This window comes from Tamandua tetradactyla, chromosome 7 (genome assembly GCF_023851605.1).
Source record: "Tamandua tetradactyla isolate mTamTet1 chromosome 7, mTamTet1.pri, whole genome shotgun sequence".
NCBI classification, from domain to species: Eukaryota; Metazoa; Chordata; class Mammalia; order Pilosa; family Myrmecophagidae; genus Tamandua; species Tamandua tetradactyla.
In genome coordinates, this window is record NC_135333.1 from 104,903,581 (window position 1) to 104,928,057 (window position 24,477).

The following is a 24,477-nucleotide window of genomic DNA, read 5'->3' on the forward strand; positions in this document are numbered from 1 at the left end:
TGGCAGAGAAGACATGTGGTGGAGGGAATAGCTGAGCAGGGCCTCGGAAGATACAAAATACATTACAGCTTGCTTAATCAACCAATGCTTAACTAGCGCAAGAGATTATCTGATACCTGCAGTTAATGTATTACTTAATGACCACTGGTTACTGCTTAATGGTAACAGTAGTCCACCCTCTTTTATGCCCGACTTTGTCTATCACCCCACAACTTGTGTCGAGAGTGTCAATTCCGAAATTTGTTTATGCCAGTTGTAAACATTGTAATTACTTGATCAAATTAAATATTATATAAACCAATTTTATTCCAAAGAGCACAGACTCTGGAACCAGATTGCTTGAGTTGAATTATAGCTCTACCACTTACAAGCTATTCGACTTTGGGCAAGTTCTTTAATCTCTCTGTACCTTAGTTTTATTATCTGTTAATAGCACCTATTTAAAAGATTGGGATTAAACTAGTATATGTAAAGAACTTAGTGTAGGACACAGTAAATGCTGTATAAGTGTCAGCTATTTTAGTATTTGTACTAAGACTACACTACTAAAATTGATTTTGCCAGGGAGAGAGGAGATAGAAGGATGAGAAGAAAAAAAGTCTATTTGGAAGGGAGACTGGCCTGCAAATCACAGAGCTACGACCCTGCATCCTGGGATTATGCATGTGGAAGAGATGAACAGGCAGGTGGTCTCAAGCCCATGTGGTGAAGACACTTTTTTTGCCATCTTACTTCCATTCCCAACCCACCCTGTAACTGGAATCCTCTCTGCAATATTGATCACAAATTCTATGCCAGGTTTTAAGATACTGATGAACATACAGCAGGTTGACAGGTCTCAGACCCTTAGGAATTTATAATTTAGCGGAGATTCTGCAATATAAATAAGATGATAAATGTTATTAATAATACATTATAAATTCTGTATTTAAAAATATGTTACTGGGCGGGCCATGGTAGCTCAGCAGGCAGAGTTCTCACCTGCCATGCCGGAGACCCGGATTCGATTACCAGAGCCAGCCCATGCAGAAAAAAATAGTGTTGCTGGTGCAAAGAGGAGGGTGCAAAAAAATTGACTTGGGAGTGAGAATGTGATAAAAAGTGATAATTGAGCTGGATGTTAAGGACAAATAAGAATTTATCCATAAGTGATAGCATAAAATAACAATAAAATACACATAAGTGTTATCACTAGACTTAATAGGCAAGGTAATCAAAGTGCCCTTTCCAAGTAATTACAGCAGCAAAGAAATCTTCAGTACACTGAAAGATAGGGAAAGTATAACAGCTGTATCATAAGGTCATGGGCATTTTCTATTTGATTTATCTTTGATAAAAATTTGAAATATGTCATTGAGCTAAACCAGCTATCTATGATTGAGTCAGATGAATTCTGAAATATCCTTTTCTTCCATCTTCTTATTTTTTAGCTCTCTAGCTTAGACAGCTTGGAAAGATAAAAATGAACATAAAATGTCGAAAACATCTAAGATAAAGCTATAACCATTGTTCACTGTCTGTCCGTTCAATATAACACGACAAAAGGAGATTCCATAAAACCAGTCCACGTTGGTATCATGTATTATGGGTAATGTCATTTGGGCATTTTTATTCTGTGCCTCAGGTTGACATTATAGACACAGGGTACAGGAGGAAATATCTTTTTCCTGAAGTTCGCTAAAGATTCAAAATGAATAATGAAGAGATCAAGCACTCATTGGTGGGATTCACCACAGGCTTTGATGTCAGCCACCGGAAACCTCTGTGAACTCCAGTTTCTTCATCTGTAAAACCAGGATTCTAATTCTTATCATCTAGCATTGCTAGATGATTAAATAATTAATATAGAATACCTGGCACATTATAAGTGATTAATAAATGTTTTGTGAATGAATAAGCTTACAAAAATACAGTTCTTTTTATCCCTTGCATTTTTCAGAAACTCTCTATTGGTTTTTAGTTATAATACTAATAAAAGTATTCTGTAATAATTCAAGCAATATAGAGATATAAAACAAATTACTGTTCTCTTTCTCCCCCAATCCAATCCCATTTCTCTGCTTTTTAATCTCTTGTGATGTATTATCTGTAAGATTTTCTACACTTATACAACACATTAATATATATTTATATACACACACATCGAATCTATACAGTCTTTGTATTTTTATGAAAATTAGATCATATTATACATACTATTTTGTTTGCTTTTTTCATTTCACAATATATTATGGATACTTTTCTAAGTCAATGAGTATAGACCTGTGTAAATATTTGCATCATATTCTATAGCATGAATAAATCATAATCCTTCAATACCTGTCCTACAGGCAGATATTCAGGGATTTCCTAGGGCTGGGGTGGAGAGGTGTCAATTGGTCAGTTTTTTTTTTTAATGCAACAATACACAGCTTCACTCATCTTTTTCTTTAATATTTAATATTTGGCTTTTCCTTATACAGGCTAGATTCCTAGAAATGGTATTTCTAGCACAAAGATGTTCAAATTTAAATTTAACATTACCAGATAACTTTGTAAAATGTCCTAGCAATTTATACACTCACCAATTATACCTAAGACAGTTTTCCCCATACTTTTACTAAATCTCTATGTCTCTGATACATGAAAAATGATACCTCAATTTTTTTAATGTTCATATCCCTGATTTATTTATTAGTAATCTGTATTCCTCTTCTGGGAATTGCTAAATCATCTCATAAACCTATTTTCTATTATATTTCTTGTCTTTTATCCATTTCCAGAAGTTACTGAATATAAAGGAAATTACCTCATCATAGTGCTGCAAATAATTCTTTCCCAATCTATCATTTTTCTTTTGACTTTGTGATGATGACTTTTGACATTCAGAAAATTTAGGTTTTTATGTAGCCAAATCTATCAATTCTTTTATGATTTCTGTATTTTCTGTCTTGTCCATGAAGTACCCTATCCTATCCCTAAAATTATTCATTGTCTCTTTATCATCTAATGTTTTGCAGTTTGTATTTTTGCATATAGGTCATTGGTTCAGTTCGAATTCCTTTTTGTATTGTTGTAAGTTACAATTATAATTGTTCTTCTTCAAGCTTAAATATCCAATTATTTTAACACTCTGTTAGTGATTCTTCCTTTTCCCATTAAATTGAAATGTCAGCATTATCATATACTAAGTTTTTATTTGAAAGAATATTTTAATCTCTTTCTGTGCACTCTGATCTGTCCCATTAATCAATTTATTTATTCCAGAGCCAATATTCACATTATTTGATTGTAGTAGCCGTATAGAAACTTTTAATATTTGGTGTGGCAATTTCCTCCTTGCTATTTGTTTTCTTTCAAAATTTTCCTGATGATATTGGTACACTTATTCTCCCATATCTATTTAGAATTATTTTGACTAATTAAAAGTAACACCAATGTTATTCTGATCCAAAAGTCTTTAAATTTATATACAGATTTGGAGACATTCATGATATTAAGGCTTTCTATCCAGGAATCACACACATCAACCACACGAGGATGACATGAAAGCTGCGTCTTAGGGAAGTTTTATAACTTATCCATGGCCACGCAGCTGGTAAAAGGCAGAAACACTGTTTTAAGTGCATCTCTCTCTGATGCAAAATATACAACGTTAATCACTCCATTCATATCTGAGAAGGGAAGATGATTAAATAAATCACTGAGATTATTCTAACTAGCTACATAGCAGCTTAGCATTTTACACAGTCCAACACGGATAGTGCAGTCACCATATACTGCACCCCTCCCAATGCAGTTTTCCCTATTATTAACATTTGGCAATAGTATGGTATCTTTCTTATAATTTATGAAACAATATTATTATAATTATACTATTAACTATAATCCAGAGTTCACATTAGGGTTCATGCAGGTCTATGATTATTTTTTTTTAATTTGTATTCTGGTAACATATATACATCCAAATTTTTCCATTTTATCCAATTTCAATTATACAATTCAGTGGTGTTAATTATATTCACAACATTATGCTACCATCCCAACCATTCATTACCAAAACCTTTCCACCATCCCAAACACAAACTCCATACCAATAAAACGTTAACTCCCTATTTCTCACACCGAACCTACCCTAACAACCTGTATTCTAGTTCCTAAACTGTATGGATTTTCATATTCTAATTATTTAATATAGGTAAGACCAGGCAATATTTGTCATTTTGTATCTGGTTTATTTCATTCCACATGATGTATACATGTTTCATCCATGTTGTAACAGGGATTGGAACTTCATTCTTGTTTATGGCAGAATACTATTCCACTGAATGTGCATACCACATCAGTTTATCCATTCATCTGTTGATGGACACTTGGGTTACTTCCACCTTTTGGCAATTGTGAATAATGCCACTATGAGTATGGGTGTGCAAATCTCTGATCAAGTTCCTGCTTTCAATTATTTTGAGTATATAATTAAAATTGGGATTAATTACCAAAACATATGGTAATTCCATACTCAACTTTCTAAGGAACTGCCAAACTGTTCTCCACAGCAGCTGTACCATTTACACTCCCACCAACAATGTATGAGGGTTCCAATATCTCCACATCCTCTCCAATACTTATTTTACATTAAAAAATTTTTATTAGGGAACTTTCAGAAAATAATCATGCATAAAATCCACAATTCCCATATACCACCCCACCACCACGACTCTCATTGGTGTGTAAAATTCGTTACATTTGATAATACTTTTTTGTAATTCTATTTTTAACAGTAGTTACATTTGTTAAATTGATGAAAAATTATTAAAATACTACTGTAGCTGTTGTCCATAATTTACATAAGGGTATTTTTCTACATGTTCCCAGCTTTTATTATTATTATTATTATTATTATTATTCATGTGTGTCTTTGTTTTATTACTCATCTACCCATACACTGGATAACGGGAGTGTCCGTCACAAGGACTCTACAATAACATGGTCACATGATAGTTATACAATCCTTATCAAAGATCAAGGACACTGGATTACAGTTCAACAATTTTAGGTATTTCCTTCTGGCTGTTCCAATACACTAGGAAATAAAAATGAAACATCCAGATAATGACTCAGTAGTCATAATCATTTGCTATGTCCTATTTTCTCAGGTACACCTCCTCCCTCTCATTTGGTCTTTCTCTCAATCTTTAGGGATATCTGGGCAATGACCATTTTAACTTCTTCATGTTGGAAAAGGGGTGTCAACCTTATGGGGTAGAGGAATGAACCTGGTTGATGTTCTTGGAGAGACTGGTACTCAGGGTTTCGGGGCTTATCTGGCATAGGAACAATTTGGGACCCTTAAGTTTCTGCAAAAATAATGTATATATATATATATAACCTATAAATAAATACCCTGGGTCTTAGATAGAACCCAGGGTATTCTTTAGGGTTTTCAGAAATACTGTTGATTGAGGCTTGGCATACTGTTGCTATTTGCAATAACTGGCTAAAGCGTGCAGAAAAGTAACCTCTTTTATGCAAGAATGGCCTCTCGACTCCATTTGTAGTCTCTTAGCCACTGACACTTTATTTTGCTTCATTTCTTTTGCTCCTTTTGGACAAGAAGACATTCTCAATCCCACAATGCCAGGACTAAGCTCATCCCTAGGAGTCATGTCCCATGTCAGGGATAGAGTAGTGAGTTTATTTGCCGTGTTTGGCTTAGAGAGCGAGGCCACATCTGAGCAACAAATGAGGTTCTCTGGGGGTGACTCTTAGGCGTAATTATAAGTAGGCTTCATTTCACCATTACAAAAACAAGTTTCATAAGGGCAAGATCGAGGGTTTGGCTTATTAAAGTGGGAGTCCCTAATGCTTGAGAGAATGTCATGAATATCATGAATTCCCCAGGTGGGGAAATTAAATATTTCCATATTTTCTCCAGTCCCGCAAGGGGTTTTGCAAATACGTTTTTTATTTGCTGCCCAAATTACTCTGGAATGTATCAGGGTACTATAGTAACCTGTACAAAATAGTAAGATCTCATTTCCTATTCTACGTTCCATGTAATTAGGTTGTTTAAATAAACTGATCAGAGAAAACTAATATATAGAAGTTAAACAGAAGTTAGATAGGGTGCTACAGAAAATTTAAGTTTTGGACAAAATAAACATCCCTTCCTTTGGCCTCACATTGAAGTTGAAATTTTAAAATACAAGCAGTAATCCTTTACCCTGTATTCTGATTTTTCTTACACTTAACCAGTTCTGCCTCATTCATATCTCTAATTGAAGTCTGATCTTTTTTTCAGCTTCTTTAACTAATGCTGTGTAGAGTGATGCTGATTTTCAGTGTTGCAGAACTGTAACCCTGAGTCTCAGGTCTCAAACAAATACCCAAAGTTCTAGTTTTAGTTCTATAACTACCAGGTTACACCCAAAGAACACACCATCTCCGAATTTAGAGATGACAGTTAAAACTCAGGAATAAATGTGAATGCTGTAGGAGCTTGCAATCTAGGAACCTTTGCAGTATACCTTATAGAATATTCTGTACTCCCTAATCATTGATTGCCTAACCTCTGCCCACTTTCTATCTCCTGATAACCTATACTCTCAAATTTAATTCTCAGAGTTTGCTCATTAAAGTTAGTTTATATTAGTGAGACCATAAATACTTGTGCTTTCATTTCTGGTTTATTTTGCTCAACATGTTGTCCTCAAGTTTCTTTCACCTTGTTGTATGCCTCACAACTTCATTCCTTTCTGCAGCTGCACGTTGTTCTGTCATATGTGCATACCACAGTTCATTCTTCCACTCATCAATCGATGTACCCTTAGGCCACCTCTGTTCATTGGCAATCATGACTAATGCCACTGTAAACACCAGTATGAAAATGTCTACTCGTGTCCCTGCTTTCAGTTGTTCCAAGTGGACACCTAGTAAGTGGATTGCAGGGCCATATGGAAACCCTATATTTAGCCTCCTGTGGAACCTCCACACTGACCTCCAGGGAGGCTATACCCTTTGACCTCCCTACCAACACTAAATAGGTATATCACTCTCTCCACATCTTGTCCAGCACTTGTACCTTTCTGCTTATTATTTTTTAAAATATTTAACTTCTTTTGTGTCTGAGAATTCTGAGATATATTCACATACCATATATTCTATCCAAAGTATGCAGTCAATGTCTCACAGTGTCCTCACTCAATCACACTCAATTTTAGACAATTTTCATTGCTCCATAGAGAAAATAACAGATAGACACACATACATACACACACACACACACGCAGAAAACCCAAAACATCACATATTCCTTATCCCACCCCCATTATTATCCCCAGTATTGGTGTAGTACACACGTTACTGTTGATGAAAGAACATTCAGGTGTTCCTGTTAAACATAGTTCAGAACATGCAATAGATAATTTACCCTGTATACCACTCTATTATTAACTTTTTGTACAAACATACGTTTGTAGTAGTTCATGCAAGAACTTATTTATATTTGTAGTGTTAATTGGTGACATACATAACTTTAAACAACCCCTTTCAATCAAATTCACCTACAATATGGCACTATTACTTATAATCCCAATAAGAAACTACTATCACCTCTATCTGTTCCCAAACATTTAAGTTCAACCTCATTAACAATTCTGCACATACTAGATAACTGTTTCTCTTCTCTGTCTTCTATCCGTTTTTAGGTCTTCTATATTCTATACTTTACGACTCTGAGTTCTTTTCTAGGTAGTTCATTTTAGTGAAATCATACAATATCTGTCCTTTCGTTTTTGGCTTATCATACTCAGCATTATGTCCTCAAGTTTCATCCATGTTGAGACATGCTTCCTGAAGCATTCTTTTTTATTACAGCATAATATCCATCATATCCCATTGTATGTGTATACCACATTTTGTTTATCCACTCATCTTTTTATGGACACTTAGAGTGTTTCCATTTTTTGGCAATTGTATATAATACCACTATGAACATTGGTGTGCAAATCTTTGATCAGGTACCTGCTTTCACTTGTTTTGGGTATATAACTAGAAGTGGGATTACTAGGTGTGTCAGTTTGAAAATATTGTATACCCCAGAAAAGTCATGTTTTAATTTTAATCCTGACTCAATCTTGTGGAGGCAGCTGTTTCTTTTAATCTTAAATTAATACTGTAGATTGGAAACTTTGATTAAATTATCTCATGCACAATTGTGGGTGCGACCTTTTGATTAGATGGAGATGTAACTCAGCCCATTCAGAGTGGGTCTTGATTAGTTTATTGGAGCCCTTTAAAAGAGGAAAAAATTTGGAGAGAGCTTAGAAACGATAAAAGACTCAGAGCTGACAGAGGCAGCAAATGTACATGCTTGGAGAATAGTTGCTTCAGAGAAAAGAGACACAGATGTTTGGAGATGCTTGGAGCCCAGGAGACATCACCATAAGATATTAGGCAAGCCAGAACCTTGAGAGAGCCAAGGGAAGTCAAGGGATGAAAGTCAGCCCCAGACAAGCAAAGTGAGGAACCTCCATAGGAACAGATGCTAACAGCAATGGCGCCCAGGAGCAAGGGATCAGCAGATGCCAGCCACGTGACTTCCCAGTGGACAGAGATGTTCCCAATACATCGAACTTCTGGGAATTAAAGTATTGCTCCTTGGATGCCTTAGTTTGGACATTTTTTATAGCCTTAGAACTGTAAACTTCTAGTTTATTAAATTCCCTTATTAAAAATCATTCCAGTTCCGGTGTATTGCATTCCAGCAGCTTGCAAACTAACACACCAAGGCAAATGGTAATTCCCATACTTAACTTTTGAGGAACTGTCAAACTGTTTTCCCCAGCAACTGTATCATTTTACATTCCCATCAACAAAGTACAATGATTCCAATATCTCCATGTCCTCCCCAATACTTACTTCTCATTTTTTTTTATAGTAACCATTCTAGCCTGTGTGAAATGGTATCTCATTGAGCTTTTGATTTGCATTTCCTTAATGGCTAATAATGTTGAGTACATTTTCATGTGCACTTTAGTCATTTGTATTTCTCCTTTGGACAAATGTCCAGTCAAGCCTTTTACCTATTTTTCATTGGGTTGTCTTTTGGTGCTGAGTTGTACAATTTGTTTTTGTTTTGTATGCTGTATGGCAGGATTGACTTCATTCATTTTCCATGTGAGTATTCCATTATTGCAGCAACATTTGTTGAATTTTGTTTGGGTTGGTTTCTTTGTTTGTTTGTTTTTGTTGGTTTCTTTGCTTGTTTGGGAAGTGCATGGGTCAGGAATCAAACATGGGTCTCCCACATGGCAGGCTGAATTCTACCACTGAACTACCCTCACACCCCTAGAATTTGTTTTTATATTCTGGATATTAAACCCTTAGAGATATGGTTTCCAAATATTTTCTCCCATTCTCTAGGTTGTCCTTTTAATTTTTATATAGTTCTTGTTGCACAGAAGTTTTTAATTTTGATGAAATAACATTTATTTTTTATTGTGTTATTCATACTTTTGATATAAAGTGTCTAAGAAACAATTCCCTAACCCAAGGTCTTAAAGATGCATCCCTATGTCTTCTTCTAGAAGATTTGTAGTTTGTCTTCTTATATTTAGGTCTTGATTCATTTTGAGTTAATTTTGGTACATGGTGTGTGATAGGGGTCCAATTTCATTCTTTTGTGTATGGCTATCCAGTTTTCACAGCATCTTTTGTTGAAGAAACTTTTCTTTCCCCATTGAGTGGTCTTGGTACCATTGCCAAAAATCAGTTGGCCATAGATGTGAGGGTTTATTTCTGAATTCTCAAGTCAGTTCCTTTGTGTATGTTTGTTCTTTTGCTAGACCATGCAATTTTGATCACTATAGTTTTGTAATTTTTATACCTTTAAAATTGAGAAGTATGAGTTTCCCAAATTTGTTCTTTTTCAAGATGATTTTGACTTTTCAGACTGAGTTAAATTTCCATATAAATTTGATTATTTGCATTTCCATTTCTGCAAAGAAGGCTGTTGGAATTTTGATTGGGATTTCATAGAATCTGTAAATTGCTTTGGGTGCAAATTGATGTCTTAACAGTATTTACTCCTCCATTCCATAAACATGGAGTGTTCTTCCATTTATTTAGATCTTTAATTCTTTCAGTAAGGTTTTGTAGTTTTCTCTATATAAGTCTTTTATATCCTTTGTTAAATTTATTCCTAGATATTTCATTCTTTTCTTTAATTCACTTTGTTTAATTCATCTATTAGCACTAATTGCTTTGTTCTGGGTTTTTCAGGATTTTCTATATAGGATTATAACAACTACAAACAAGGAAAGTTTTACTTCTTCTTTTCCAATTTGGATGTTTTTTAAATTTCTTTTCATGCCTAATTGCTCTATTACTCTGAACATTCAGTTCAATGCTGAGTAACAGTGATGACAGAGGGTGGCCGTATTCCTGATCTTAGAGGGAACGCTTTCATTCTCTCATCATTGAGTATGATGCTAGATTGGGTTTTTCATTTATGCCATTTATCATATTAAGGATGGTCCCTTCTACTCCTAGTTTTCTGAGTGTTTTACCAACATAGTGGGTGTGCTGGATTTTATCAAATGCCCATTCTGCACCAATTGAAATTATCATGTTTGTCTGTTGTTGTTGTTTTTTACCTTCATTCTAATACTGTGGTATATTGCATTAATTGATTTTCTCAAGTTAAACTACCCTCTCACAATGGGGTAAATCCTACTTGATCTTGGTATCTAATTCTTTTAATATGCTGCTGGATAAGGTTTGCTAGGTTTTTTGAGGATTTTTTGCATTTATATTCATGAGCCATAGTGGGCTGTAATTTTCTTTTCTTCTGATGTCTTGATCTGGCTTTAATATTGGGGCAATACTGGCCTCATAGAATGTGTTAAGGGTATTCCATTCTCATCAGCATTCTGAAGGATTGGTGTGAATTTATTAAAATTCAGCAGTGAAGCCATCTTGTCTTGGCCCTTTCTTTGTTTGGAGGTATTTGATGACTAATGTGCTCTCTTTGCTTATTGGTCAGTTCAGACTTTTATTCCTTCTTGAATCAGTATAGATAGTTCATCTGTTTCTAGGCATTGTTCCCTTCATCTAGGGTATCTAGTTTTTTTTTTTGCATATGATTATTCATCGTATCCTCTGATTGTGGGATGAGTTATAATAACCCCCTTTCATTTCTGCTTTTAGTTATTTGCATCCTCTCACTTTTTTTCTTGTCAGTCTAGCTAAATGTCTCTTGATTTTATTGATCTTTTCAAAGAATCAGCTTTTGGTTCCATTGATTCTTTCTATTGTTTTTTTTTTTTTTTAATCTCTATTTCATTTACCTCTAATCTTTTTTTTTTTTTTTTTTTTTCCTTTTGCTCCCTTTAGATTTAGTTTGCTCTTCTTTTTCTAGATTCTTCAGTTATGAGGTTAGGTCTCTGATTTGAGATCTTCCTTATTTTTTAACCTAAGCATTTAGAGCTAGCCATACACACCCCCTCACCACTGCGTTCCTTTTCCCATAAGTTTTTCCATATTGTTTTCATTTTCATTCACCTCATGATATTTCCCCTTTTTTCTTGTGACTTCTTCTTTGACCCACAGTTGTTTAAGAGTGTGTTCTTTAATTTCCACATATTTGTTAATTTTCTAGTTCTTTCTGTGTTACTGATTTTATCTTCATTCTATTGTGGTCAGAATAAGTATAATGTATGACTTCAATATTTTTAAATTTATTGAGACTTGTTTTGTGGCAAACATATGGTCTATCCTGGGGAATGAGTTATGTGTACCAGAGAAAATTGTATATTCTGCTATTGTTCAGTGAATTGTTCATATATATATATACGTGTGTGTGTTAGGTCTATTTGGTTTACAGTATCATTCAATTAATCTATTTCCTTATTGAACTTCTGTCTAGATATTCTACCCATTATTGAAAGCAGTTTGCAGGCAGTCTCCTACAATTAATGTAGAACCATCTGTTTCTCCCTTCAAAACCATCAATATTTGCTTCATAATCTTTGGGGCTGTGCCTAATAGTGTACCTATATTTATGATTGTTACATATTCTTGTTGTTGTAAGCTTTGACAGTATGTAATGAGTTTCTTTGTCCCTTGTAAAAATTTTTTACTAAAAATTTTATCTGATATTAGTATAGCTACCTCAGCTATCTTTTGCGCACTTATTTGCATAGTATATATATGTTTTCTGTGATAGGTATGTTTATCATATAGATTGTGGTGATAGTTTAATGGGAGTAAACATATATCAAAATACATGAAATTGTATATTTTAAATATAAGCAGGTTTTGGTGTATCAATTATATCTTTTTTTCTTTCTCTGGTTATTTTTAAAAAATATTTTTACTGATAAATCTTTACACACATACAGTCCATGCCTGGTATACAATCAGTGGCTCACAATGTCATCACATAACTGTGTATTCATCATCATGATCATTTTAGAACATTTGCATCACTCCAGAAAAAGAAATTAAAAGAAAAAACTCAAACATCCCATACCCCTTACCCCTCCCTCTCACTGACAACCAGTATTCCCATCTACCCAATTTATTTTACCCTTTGTTACTTTATACTCACCTGTCCATACCCTGGATAAAAGGAGCATCAGCACAAGGTCTTCACAATCATACATTCGCGGTGCAAAAGCTATATCATTATACAATCATTTTCAAGAGTCAAGCTACTGGAACACAGCTCAACAGTCTCATTTACTTCCCTCCAGCACTCCAATACAGCATAAACTAAAAAGGAATATCTATATAATGTGTAAGAATAACCTCCAGGATAACCTCTCAACTCTGTTTGAAATCTCTCATCCATTGAAACTTTATTTCTTCTCATTTCTCTCTTCCCCCTTTTGGTCAAGAAGCCTTTCTCAATCATATGACACCAGGTCCCAACTCATCCTAGGAGTCCTGTCCCACATTGCCAGGGACATTTACGCCCCTGGGAGTCATGTTCCACATAGGGGGGAGGGCAGTGAGTTCACCTGCCTGCATGTTATATTTTTTCTACCCTTTCACTTTCAGCCTACTGTGCCTTTGAATTTAAGGAGAGTCTCTTGTAAACAGCATATAGTTGAGTAATGCTTTTATCTGTTTTGACAATCTCTGTCTTTTGACTGAAGAGCTTTATCCATTGACACTTAAAGTAACTACTGTTAAGGTAGGACTTTTTTCTGCTCTTTTGCACTTTAGTCTTGTAAATCTTATACTGCAATACTTCCATTATTGCCTACTCTCATTTATTTGATTTTGTAATGAAAAATTTTGAGTACCTTCTTTTTTCCTTCTGTGTTTATTTTTCAGATATTTTCTTTGCGGTTACCATGGGACTTAAATTTAATATCTGAAACCTGTAACAATCACATTTGATTTAATACCAACTTCACTTCAATAGCTATGTTCCTATACCCCTCCAAATACTCATTCTTTTGTAGTACTTGTTACAATAATATCTTTATATGTTTTGTCTAATACTATCATTACTTTTTTTTGTATGCTGTATGGTGGGTCACATTTCATTCTTTTTCTATGTGAAATACATCATTACTTTTTATGCATTCCCACTTTAGAATCTGTAAAGAGTAAAGAATGGAGTTACATACAAAAAATGCAATGTATAAAAAATGCAATGCAATAGTACTCATATTTATATTCACCCATAACTTTGCCTTTACTGGAGATATTGATTTCTTTATGCCACTTCAATCTACTACCGTTCATTATCCTTTCCATCCTTTCCTTTCAATCAAAAGAATTTCCCTTAACATTGCTCATGGGGCAGATCTAGTGGAGTCAAACACCTTCAGCTTTTGTAACTGGGAATGTCTTAATTATCTTTTATTGAAAGACAGTCTTGCTGTATATAAAATTCTCCATTGGAAATTATTTTCTTTTAGCACTTTAAATATTTTTTTCTCACTTATTTCTTGCCTTGTGGTTTCTGATGAGAAACTGTCACTTAATCTTATAGGGATTCTCTTATACATAACACATTTCCTTTCTCTTGCAGCTTTCAGAACTCTCTTCTTGTCCTTGGCATTTGACAGTTTAACTACAATGTGACTTGGTTTGGTTCTTTTATGGTTTATCCTGTTTGGGATTTGTTGTATTTCTTGAATGCACATAATCATGTCTTCTGCTGAATTTGGGAAGTTTCTGTCATTATTTATTTGAATACTCCTTCTGCTCCTCCTTCTCTCTTTCTTCTCCTTCTGGAACTCCTCTTATGCATATATTGGCATGCTTGATGGTATCCCACAGGTCTCTTAGACCCTGTTCATTCTTTTCATTCTTTTTTATTTCTACTCCTCAACTTAGAAGAAAACCTCTGTTGAGTTTGTTAAAGCTGCCAGAATGCAATATACCAGAAATGGAACAGCTTTTTAAAAGGGAATTTATTAAGTTGTAAGTTTACAGTTCTAATGCTGTGAAAATGGCCAAATTAAGGCACCAACAAGAAGTTACCTTCATTCACGAAAGGCTGATGCCATCTGAAACACCTCTGTCAGCTGGGAAGGCTTGTGGCTGGCATCTGCTGGGAACTTTGGCTTCTGGACACCTCTGTCATCTGGTAAGGCACATGGCGACCTCTGTTAACTTTCTCTCCTGGCTTCTCAATTCATAAGGTTTCTGCAGGGTTGTTCTCCTTCTGCATCTCCAAAGATCTCTGATTGTGTAGGTTCTGTAAGCACTGAAACTTTTTCCAAAATGTTTCCAAAACCTCTTTTTGTTTTTACTCTTTAAAAATTTATATTACTTTATTATATAGAAAGCTTTATATACAACTTACATATAACAAAATGCATAGATCTTCAATATTCAGTTCCATGAGTTTTGCTGATTGTAGACACCTGTGTAACTCCAACCCAAAATAACATATAGACATTTCTATCACCCCAGAAAATTCACTTGAATCTTTTGACAACTACCTCCCAGACCAAGGCAACTACTTTCTAACCTCAAACATCATAAACTAGTTATATCTTGCTTTTTGGACTTCATATAAATAGAATCTCTATATCATATTCTTTTGAATCTTTCTTCTTTGGGTTAACATAATCATTTTGAAAGTCATTCATGGTGTTGGGTGCATCAATAGTTCATCTTTTTGTTGAGTAGTTGGGTAGTATTCCATTGAATTAATGTATCATAATTTGTTATTCCATTTTTCTGCTGATGGACATTTGGGCTGTTTCTAGTTTTTGGCCATATATATGAGTAAGTCTGCTATATTCATGTGTTTTTGTTTAAGTATTTTTGTGGACATATATTTTTATTTTTATTGAGTAAATACCTAAGAGTAAAATTGTTAGGTTGCATGGTAAATGTGTGTTTGATTTTTTTTAGCATCTCTTTTTTATATTTGTTTGTTTTTATTTTTTATTTTTTAACTTTTTTAATGTGAAATATATATATATATATATAAAATCAATAATTCTCCAAGTACATTTTAAGAAGTAGTTACAGAACAAATTTTAAAGTTTGGTATGAGTCACAGTTCTACAATTTTTTGTTTTTTTCTTCTAGCTGCTCCAAGACACAAAATGTGTCTTGAAACATTTCAAGGATTACATTTCATCCTAATGGACTCCCAGCAACACCACCTTGACTGGATGGAGTCACATCTCTGTGGAAACCATCTAATCAAATGTTACCACCCACAATTGGGTGGGTCACATATCTATGGAAACAATCAAAAAGACCCCACCCAGCAATATTGACTGAGGATTAAAGAACATGGCTTTTCTGGGGGTACACAACAGTTTCAAACTGTTGTGTACCCCCAGAACACCCTCTAAGGAATTTTTACTTCAGATATTGCATTTTCTATTCCAGTATTTCTTTTGTTTCCTTCTTAAAATTTCTGTATCTTTATTGAGATTTGCATTTTTTTCATATATTTTAGTTCTTTCACTCTGTTTTCCTTTTTCTATTTGAGCTCATGAGATCATTTTTGTCCATTAAGACCAAAGTCTGATTTTCTTCACTGATTATTTCTCGAGTTTTATCTTGTTCCTTTTCATGAGCCATCATTTCATTTTTTGTTGTTTGTCTTGTAATATTTTGTTACACACTATTAAATTTTAATATTTTAACAGAAATTTAGACCCTAACTGTCTATTCCTGAAGTTTGTAGTCAACTAATAATGTGCCAGAGATTTCGTTGAGTTCTAGGAGTAAACAAAAACAAACAGTCCAATACAAAAAACACCTTTTGCAGCCTTTGCAAATTGGCTCTGCATTGGCTGGTGCACTCCTTCAGAATTTAACACTTCTACCAAAAAGATCATCCCAAAGCAAAAGTAGTGGGATCTTCTTCATCTTTTCTGAGTATGTATCTTGTCCTGAGCATGCTTTAGGAATTCCCCCATTTACAGGAATCAGAGTACTCCCTCTATACCCTTTGCTTTTTTGTTTTGTTTTGTATGCTCTATGGCAGGATCACATTTCATTATTTTTTCCATGTGAGTATCCCATTGTGCAACACCATTTGTTGAATTTTGTTTGTTTGGGGGGAAGTGCATGGACTGGGAATCGAACCCAGGTCTCCTGCATGGCAGGTGAGAATTTTACCACTGAACTACCCTTGCAAACCCCCCATACTCTTTGAAATAGACTTTCACCCTCCAAGTTTTCTCTGTTGTATATCTTGAAGCTGGTAATCCTTTGCCCCAGGTCACTTCTATTTAATTTTTTCTTATACTGCTTTGTGTATACTGCCCACAGGGTAATTCTATGAAGATAAGCCAAGTGAAGTGTTCTGGTTTTGTCCCTCAGATTGCCACTCGGTAGAATGGCACCAACCTGTAGACTTTCCAGGATGCACACAGGGGTTACTCTGCTCCCTCAAGTACAGGGCCAGAGACCCACAGTGAAAGTGCAGGCTGGCTCTATATCATGCTAGGGAGGAGTTGGGGGATGACCCAGCATGATACCTTGAGTTTCTCCTACTGTTGTTAAGCTGTATTTTTTTTATTCAATGTTCATGCTGTTATTGCAACCCTCTCACTATTTTCCAAAGTTTTGAGGAAGATGGCTCTATTATTCATCACTAGTTTTTCAAAGTTTCTGAGGGAAAATAGAACCCTGGAGTATCCTATGGCACCATCACGGTCGACCAAAGGTCTTAAAACATAAGCTTTTATCCCAATAAATTGTTTTTCACTCTTTAAAGGTCCTAGGTAGAATAAAAATGAGAATAAACTTCCATTAATAAATAGCTTTGATAGTCCTGACTCAAACATATTTTTATTGCTATGAAACTCTATCAGTATGGATTCTTTTTTGTTTTTAAAAAACTTATTCTTTTAAATTACAAACACTCATAAAGAATACTGAGACATTTGTGTGACTTGGTTTAACTGCTGCTCTTTTCCTAACTAGCTGATAAACTCCCTAATGAAATTAAAATATGATCTTGAAGCTGGGAATAGTTTTAGAAAATGGGACACCAAATGAGTAGCCCATGATAAATAGAATGCCAAAGGCTGAGGGAAGAATAGAAGGGTGGAGGAATTTGATAAGCAGATAGTTCAAAAGGACCCAATAGTTAGGAGATATGGCGAGTCAATTATGGGGCCATACCAATTACTTCACACTTTCCATCAAGCTATTAACTTCTGCCCAACCACCATTGCATTATAAAGATATAGAAACCACCACTGGGTATCAAAGCAGCATTTCTGTTCAATGAATAAAACTGGACCCATCTAACCCTGAAGCTGATTAATCCCTGAGAAATCAGATGTCTAGCCTGGCTCTGCTCTGACTTCCTGTTTTGATCACACTTGACTTAACAGGAAGTTTGGTCACAGTTCGCCATCTCTGCTTTTCAAAAATAAAGCCCCGTTCAGAACATTTCAAAAAATGAAATAAAAGAAGAATGAAAAAGCTCATTTCAAGAGAAAGATCTAGCATGAAACTGGAAACTAGACAAGAGGTGGACCCAATGGGCAACAACCAGGAAAAGAGATCAAGAATCAGCTGAATCAGGAGATTATTAAAGTTGATTAACTAACAAATTAATGTTATTGAACACCACCTATGTGCAAAATGTTGGTTAAATAATTTTACAAATTGCTCAGTTTAAGGGAATGATATTGGATATACATAACCTGAATGCTTAATGCTTTTGCATGTATCTTCATGCAAAAGATAACGGAATAAAATTTTGTTTTAACAAAATTTGTTGTTAACGGAATAAAATTAGATTCTGCCCCTTGTATTAAATTAAGTTGGTGATGCTAAGCATAAATTTTTCTACTCATTCTACTTGTGTGTTACACATATTTCTTTAAACCATTGGATCAAAGGCATACTTATAATATTTCCTCAAAAGAAATCAATGGGTATGACAAACAATAAAAGATTAGTTTTCATTATAGAGAGAAGTGATGTCAAATTATTATTCCAGAATGTAAGATGAAATAGTCAAATTTCCATCAACTTATTGATATGGGAATCTATCCTAAATTTATGGTATGTGACTATAATAGATTTGCTTAAAACATTTTCAATAAAAGGGAGGTTATTTTTAATTGTGATACAAATATCCATTATTTAACAGTATACCTGAATACTATGCAGTAAATTCAATCTTTTTATACAGCCAGACTTCAAAAGAAATTATACATTAATTGCAATAGATATAATGCCCCATTTTAAAAACAAACAAAAACAAACAAACACTATCCTGATAGGAATGAAGTTTTGTAAAAACGATGCTGGATTAAAAGTTACAGGTCCCAGATTCTATTCTAGGTTGGAACATTGGCAATTCACTATCCTTTTTTAACCTTCTGTTTTCTTTGGGACTATTATACACAATCGGTAGAAGACTCGATTGAGTTGAGACATAGAAATAGATCTGGGGAAAAAAAACTACCAAATGCAGCATATTCTAGTATCATACAAAATTGCTATACTTTACTGTGGAGTTCCTAAATTTAAAAAATGTTAACATCACTAACAAATTTTAAATTCAATAGAAAATTTTGCTCTTTGAAAGGATTCAGTAGTAGTTTGGGAAGAAATAAAAATTTTTGTGACATAAATATAATATTCCTAAATCAATTTGTTTTAACTTATTCGGTTTTCTTGAAATAAGGTCACTTTGCTGTGTGCATATGCAACAGCTTTGTTATTGTACAGCAAACTGATCCCAAACATTCTGTTCTCCAAGCTCCCCTCGATGCTCAGTTTGGAAATGATTACCTTAAATTCAAGCCCTCCTTGTACTGAACCCAGAAAGCAAATTAACATGGTGCTGCCACCAACAGGAAAATGCAAGCGCCATTATCTCCCCTTCAACCAAAACTCTATTTTATTTTTCTTACTTGAAACTCTTGTTTAATAAGCTGAGGCATAGTATGGCCAACAGAAAAATAAAATGAAAAAAATCTTCTTTAAGGCATGAAACTTCCATTTAAAACTGAGTATGATGACATCTTGTAACACACAAAAAAGGCATCCTAGAATAACAGACTCAAAGACAGGCTCCATTAAGTATCCAGTAAGACATGTCTATGAAAATATTCCCCCTCATGCAGCAAGCACTCTAATGACCAAAATAAAAAATATTTTTGAAAAAAGGCCAAAGAAAATGGTAGCATGGATTTAGTCAAGAACTTTGAATGGCATAATTTAAAGTAATTTAAAATATAAAGAAATTTTATATGGAAATATAATTTTTCATGCATAAAAGTATAAATGTATAATTTGTACTCTACTTGCTGCACTATTTTACTTTCGTTGCAAAAATAAAGGTTTTATATTATAAAAGCATCACTCAAATGACCAGGAAAATTAGAATGCTAACTTTTTTTAAGTAAATAATTTTTCTTAAAATTAAAAAAATTTTAACTTATAAATTATAATTACAAAATTAATTATGTGAACTATATAAAGTAATACATTAATTATAATTTGGGCCTCAAAATTTGGACACAAGGGAGGGGTAGGTTTATGTATCTACATAAAGCTTTTCCAACACATTCAGGGACCCTCACAGTCTTTGGTCTGGAGTCATCTTCTGAGGCTTTAGAAAAAAATTTAAAACACTCTGCAGTTGCAGTCATGACAAATGAATTGTGGGCTTCCTTAATCCCCTAGGCCCTCCCATCCATATATTTAAATCATTTAGTCCTTCTCATTTCAAATAGCTCACAATTACAAAAGACAAAATTCCACATTCAGATAAACCCACACAGTTCCCAATGATTTTTTTTGTAAGTCATAAAAACACATCATCTGAAGTTACGTTTATCTCAAATAAAAACAATATTGATTTATTTTATGTCCTATTAATATTTGTTTGATTTTAAAGAAATGTCTTAGATTTTCATGAAAATTATCAGATATAGAAAAACTGTCTTAGTTGGCATGGTTTTAATTCTTGACTTTCAACTATCCAGAAAGCACTTATTATCTGTCTAAATTACTGGGTATTGCCAAAATGAAAAAGACGCATTTCTTTTAATTCTAACACTAGGAAATAGAAAAGGAAAATTTTTAATCTCTAATTAAAGAATATGTTTGTATATATTCCTTTCATGCAAAATTCAGAAGACAAACATGAAGCTTATAAATAGCAATTATTGATGAAATTTGATAGTTCTGATGATTGCCTTAACTTGTTTCATACCCCTTTGGTACGCAAGGGTCAATACTCAATATTTCAGTATTACATAATGTGGTAGTTAGTCAGTTGTCAACTTGGCCAGGTGAAGATGCCTATTTATATTGCTGTGGACATGAGCCAATGGCATGTGAACCTCATCTGTTCCTGAATACATCTGCAGTCAGCTAGGAGGCGTGCCTGCTGCAATGAATGATGTTTGAGTTAATTGGCTGGTGCTTGAATGAGAGAGCTCAACGTAGCACAGCCCAAGCAGCTTGGCATACCTCATCTCAGCACTCACAGCTCAGCCCAGGCCTTTGGAGATGCAGAAAGGAATCACCCCCCCCGGGAAAGTTGTTGGAACCCAGAGGCCTGGAGAGAAGGCTAGCAGAGATTACCCTGGGACCTCCCATGTAAGAAAGAACCTCAGATGAAAGTTGGCTGCCTTTCCTCTGAAGAACTAATGAAATAAATCCCCTTTTATTAAAAGCCAATCTGGCGGGCCGCGGTGGCTCAGCGGGCAAGAGTGCTTGCCTGCCATGCCGGAGGACCCCGGTTCGATTCCCGGCCCCAGCCCATGTAAACAAACAAACAAACAAACAAAATATAATAAAAAATAAAGATGTTTCCCTTTCTTCCTCCTTTCCTTCCTTCTATCCTTCCTTCCTTCTCTGTCTTTCTTTAAAAAAAAAAAAAAAAAAAAAAGCCAATCTGTCTCTGGTGTGTTGCATTCTGGCAGCTAGCAAACTAAACACATAACATGAATACTCTTTTATTCTATCAAATTAATTATTTAGACCACACCATTCAGAGTATGTGATTCTTTAAAGAGGAAGATGGTGTGACATAACAACTCTTACAAGGATGAAGAGCACAGATGGGTTCAAAAGTCTATTCTCTTTGTCTCACTCCCTTTCTGTCCATAGCACACAGCTGTAAGAAGCCGTGCCATCCTGGGATTTGAGTTTTGCCCTCACAGTCCTCCCTTGACTTCCATTTTTACAATTGCTTTTGAGCTAAAATCCTTGCCTCCAGACTCGCCCCCATGCCAACCCATTCCCCATTCTCGCAATCATTTCACTACTTGTTTACAACCCTTCAATGTTATTTTAGAACCATTAGGGAATAATCCATACTTGGTGGCATGGCATTCGAGGACCTTCATGATCTCGTTAGCTCCAACTCTACCGATGTCTTCAAGTCCCCCAGATCTCCCGTGCTCTGTTTTCCCTACTGACCCTTGCGTATTTTAGCCCCTGTATATGGAATTCCCTTCTTCTCTTCTGTTCCCTTATCCTGGCTAACTTTATGTGTCCTTCAATGCTCCGCTTAACTATTTCCCCCCCCCATAAGTCTTCTCTGATCCACGGAGAGGCAGGTGTCTTTCAAAGGGTAGGCTCAGTACCCACTCGAAAGTTCTGCCATAGAGCTTAGAGCTTACCACATCCTATCTTAGTGCATGAAACGTTTTCTTGTGAATATTCAAAGACCAAGGTCTCAGAAGAAGTCTGATTCTCAATTTCCTTCTATATGAAATGGGACCTTCTTATGAGGATTAAATAAGATAAACTACGTTAAAGTGCTTTGTAAATGGTAAAGAGCAAAGCCATGCCAATGTTTAAATGTTTTTATCACTAAAGCTAATGACTACAATGTTTAATGAACATTTAATTCAGGCTTTGAAATTTCTTTCCAAATTAAAAATAAGTGAAAAGATATTTTAATGACGTTCTCTGCTATATATATATATATCCCTTATGTCCTTTTCCCAGATTCACCTACTATAACATTTTAGCACCCTTTCTTCCCCCCCGAATATATATATATATGTGTATATATATATGTTCCCCTGAATCATTAAAGATGATTTACATGCATCATGGCCCATATCTCCTAAATACTTTAGCATGCATCCCAAGAATAAAGGTATTTGCTTATGTAATCAGAGTTCAGTTTTCAATTTGAGTAAATTTAGCATTGATATAGTACTTTGTTCTAATCTGCTCTCCATATTCCAATTTTGTCAATCGACCTAATAGCGACCTTTTTAGCACTTTTTATCCTCCTCCAACACAGGACTCAGCCTAGATCAAATATTGCATTTAGTTGTCACATCTTTTTAGTCTCCTTTAATCAGGAACATTTCTGCAGCTTTTGTCTTTTATGATGTTGACATATTTGAAGAATATAGTTCTACTCTTGTTTCTTTTTGTAATAGAATATCCCTCATCTTTTAGTGTCACTTTTTAAATGATTGTTTGAGAATCACCATTGGAGACTCTACTCCTATCCATAGAAACCTAGAAGTCATCCCTGTATATGAAAAGATGATACATACAGTACCCGGCAGGGGGTCTCACTAGCCACAAGTGATAACATAGGGTTCCTTCCCATCCCCCTCTTCTTTCTTCACCTATTCTTCTATTTTATTGATCCTTAGACCGTGACATCAACGTGCTCTCCCTTCTTGCCATCTGTGCTAAATGGACCTCATCAGAGGTCATGTTTGCTCCCATCCCTCCCTCAAGGGGGAGAAGGTGACCAGGCAGACCCAACGGCCCGGGAAGTCCCACAAGAGGAACCACCAGTCTGGGCTGCTAGTTCTAAATCACCCTGAGTCTGACAGTGTCCCCACCTCTCTACCCTCCTTAGTCTCTTGCTACTAATTACTGGCCACACTTGCCCATCAGAGTTTTTAACATGTAGCCCTGAACCTTAGAATAACCAAATGTGTTAGACAAAAGTTACCACCATTTCTCAGTTAAGGGAACAGATCCTCAGTCATGGGAAGTGATTTTCCCTAGAATCAGGTACTCTGAGGGGGATAGATTCATAGTGAAATCCAAGGCTTCCGGTTGCGTGGTCAAATACTTTGCCACTCCATCTTGATGTCTCCTCACAGCAACTGTATGATCCCCTGGTGCAGTGACATGAGACACAGTGCACTGAGGTCAATTTGCCCTTTATTTAATGGAAGATGGCAGAAGTATATTTAAATGACACATTTAGGGTGTATGGTGCTAAGACTATTCTTTTAACAAACCTGAAATTTGATGAGAATATACAAATACATTTGTTGTGATGTACATTTAGCAAACTTGAAGGAAATACAGCACTCTGAGAGAACTTCCATAATTGCTCATCAACATTAAACTGAGATCTCAAGGTTAATCATATTTAATGAAAGGTTCATATTTTGGGGGATACTGATTTATATATATACAAAATCATAGAAAAATCAAGCAGATGGGGAAGAAATCCAAGAGAACCTGCCCAACCTCCTTATTAACAGCTTAACACAAACTTGTTAAGGAAATTTTAGAAAATACACGGAATTTTAAAATGGGAGGGCACCAACTACTTCATTTTACAAATGTGGAAACTAAGAGAAAGAGTCCTAAGTGTCTTGTCTGAAGCCACATTGCCTGTTAGTAACAGTCCTAGGCTCAGACCTTGGATCTCTTGGCTGTTAGTCCAGCGAGCCTGTCTACATTTTACCAGTTGGTTTTATTATAATAAAGTCAGAACTTTTCCAATTCCATGCTTCACATGGAGCAATAAACATGCACTGAACCAGGTTATAAAGAGCCAAGATAGACTTCAAACAACTAAAATATTAAACTGAGCAATTTATTTTTTAGAAAAAAAATCCATTATAAGAGGCCTCACTTGAGACAGGGCAAGTGAGAAATCCTTGACTTCAGGTGTGGAAGAGAAAGTAAGTAGTGCTACAGCTGCCCTGTTCCTTTAAGGCTTTTCTCAAATCGGGCAGCTATCTGGGGCTTGGTGTGTTCATGATGTTCAGATCCATTTTGAGTTCATTTTTGTATATGGAGCAAGGT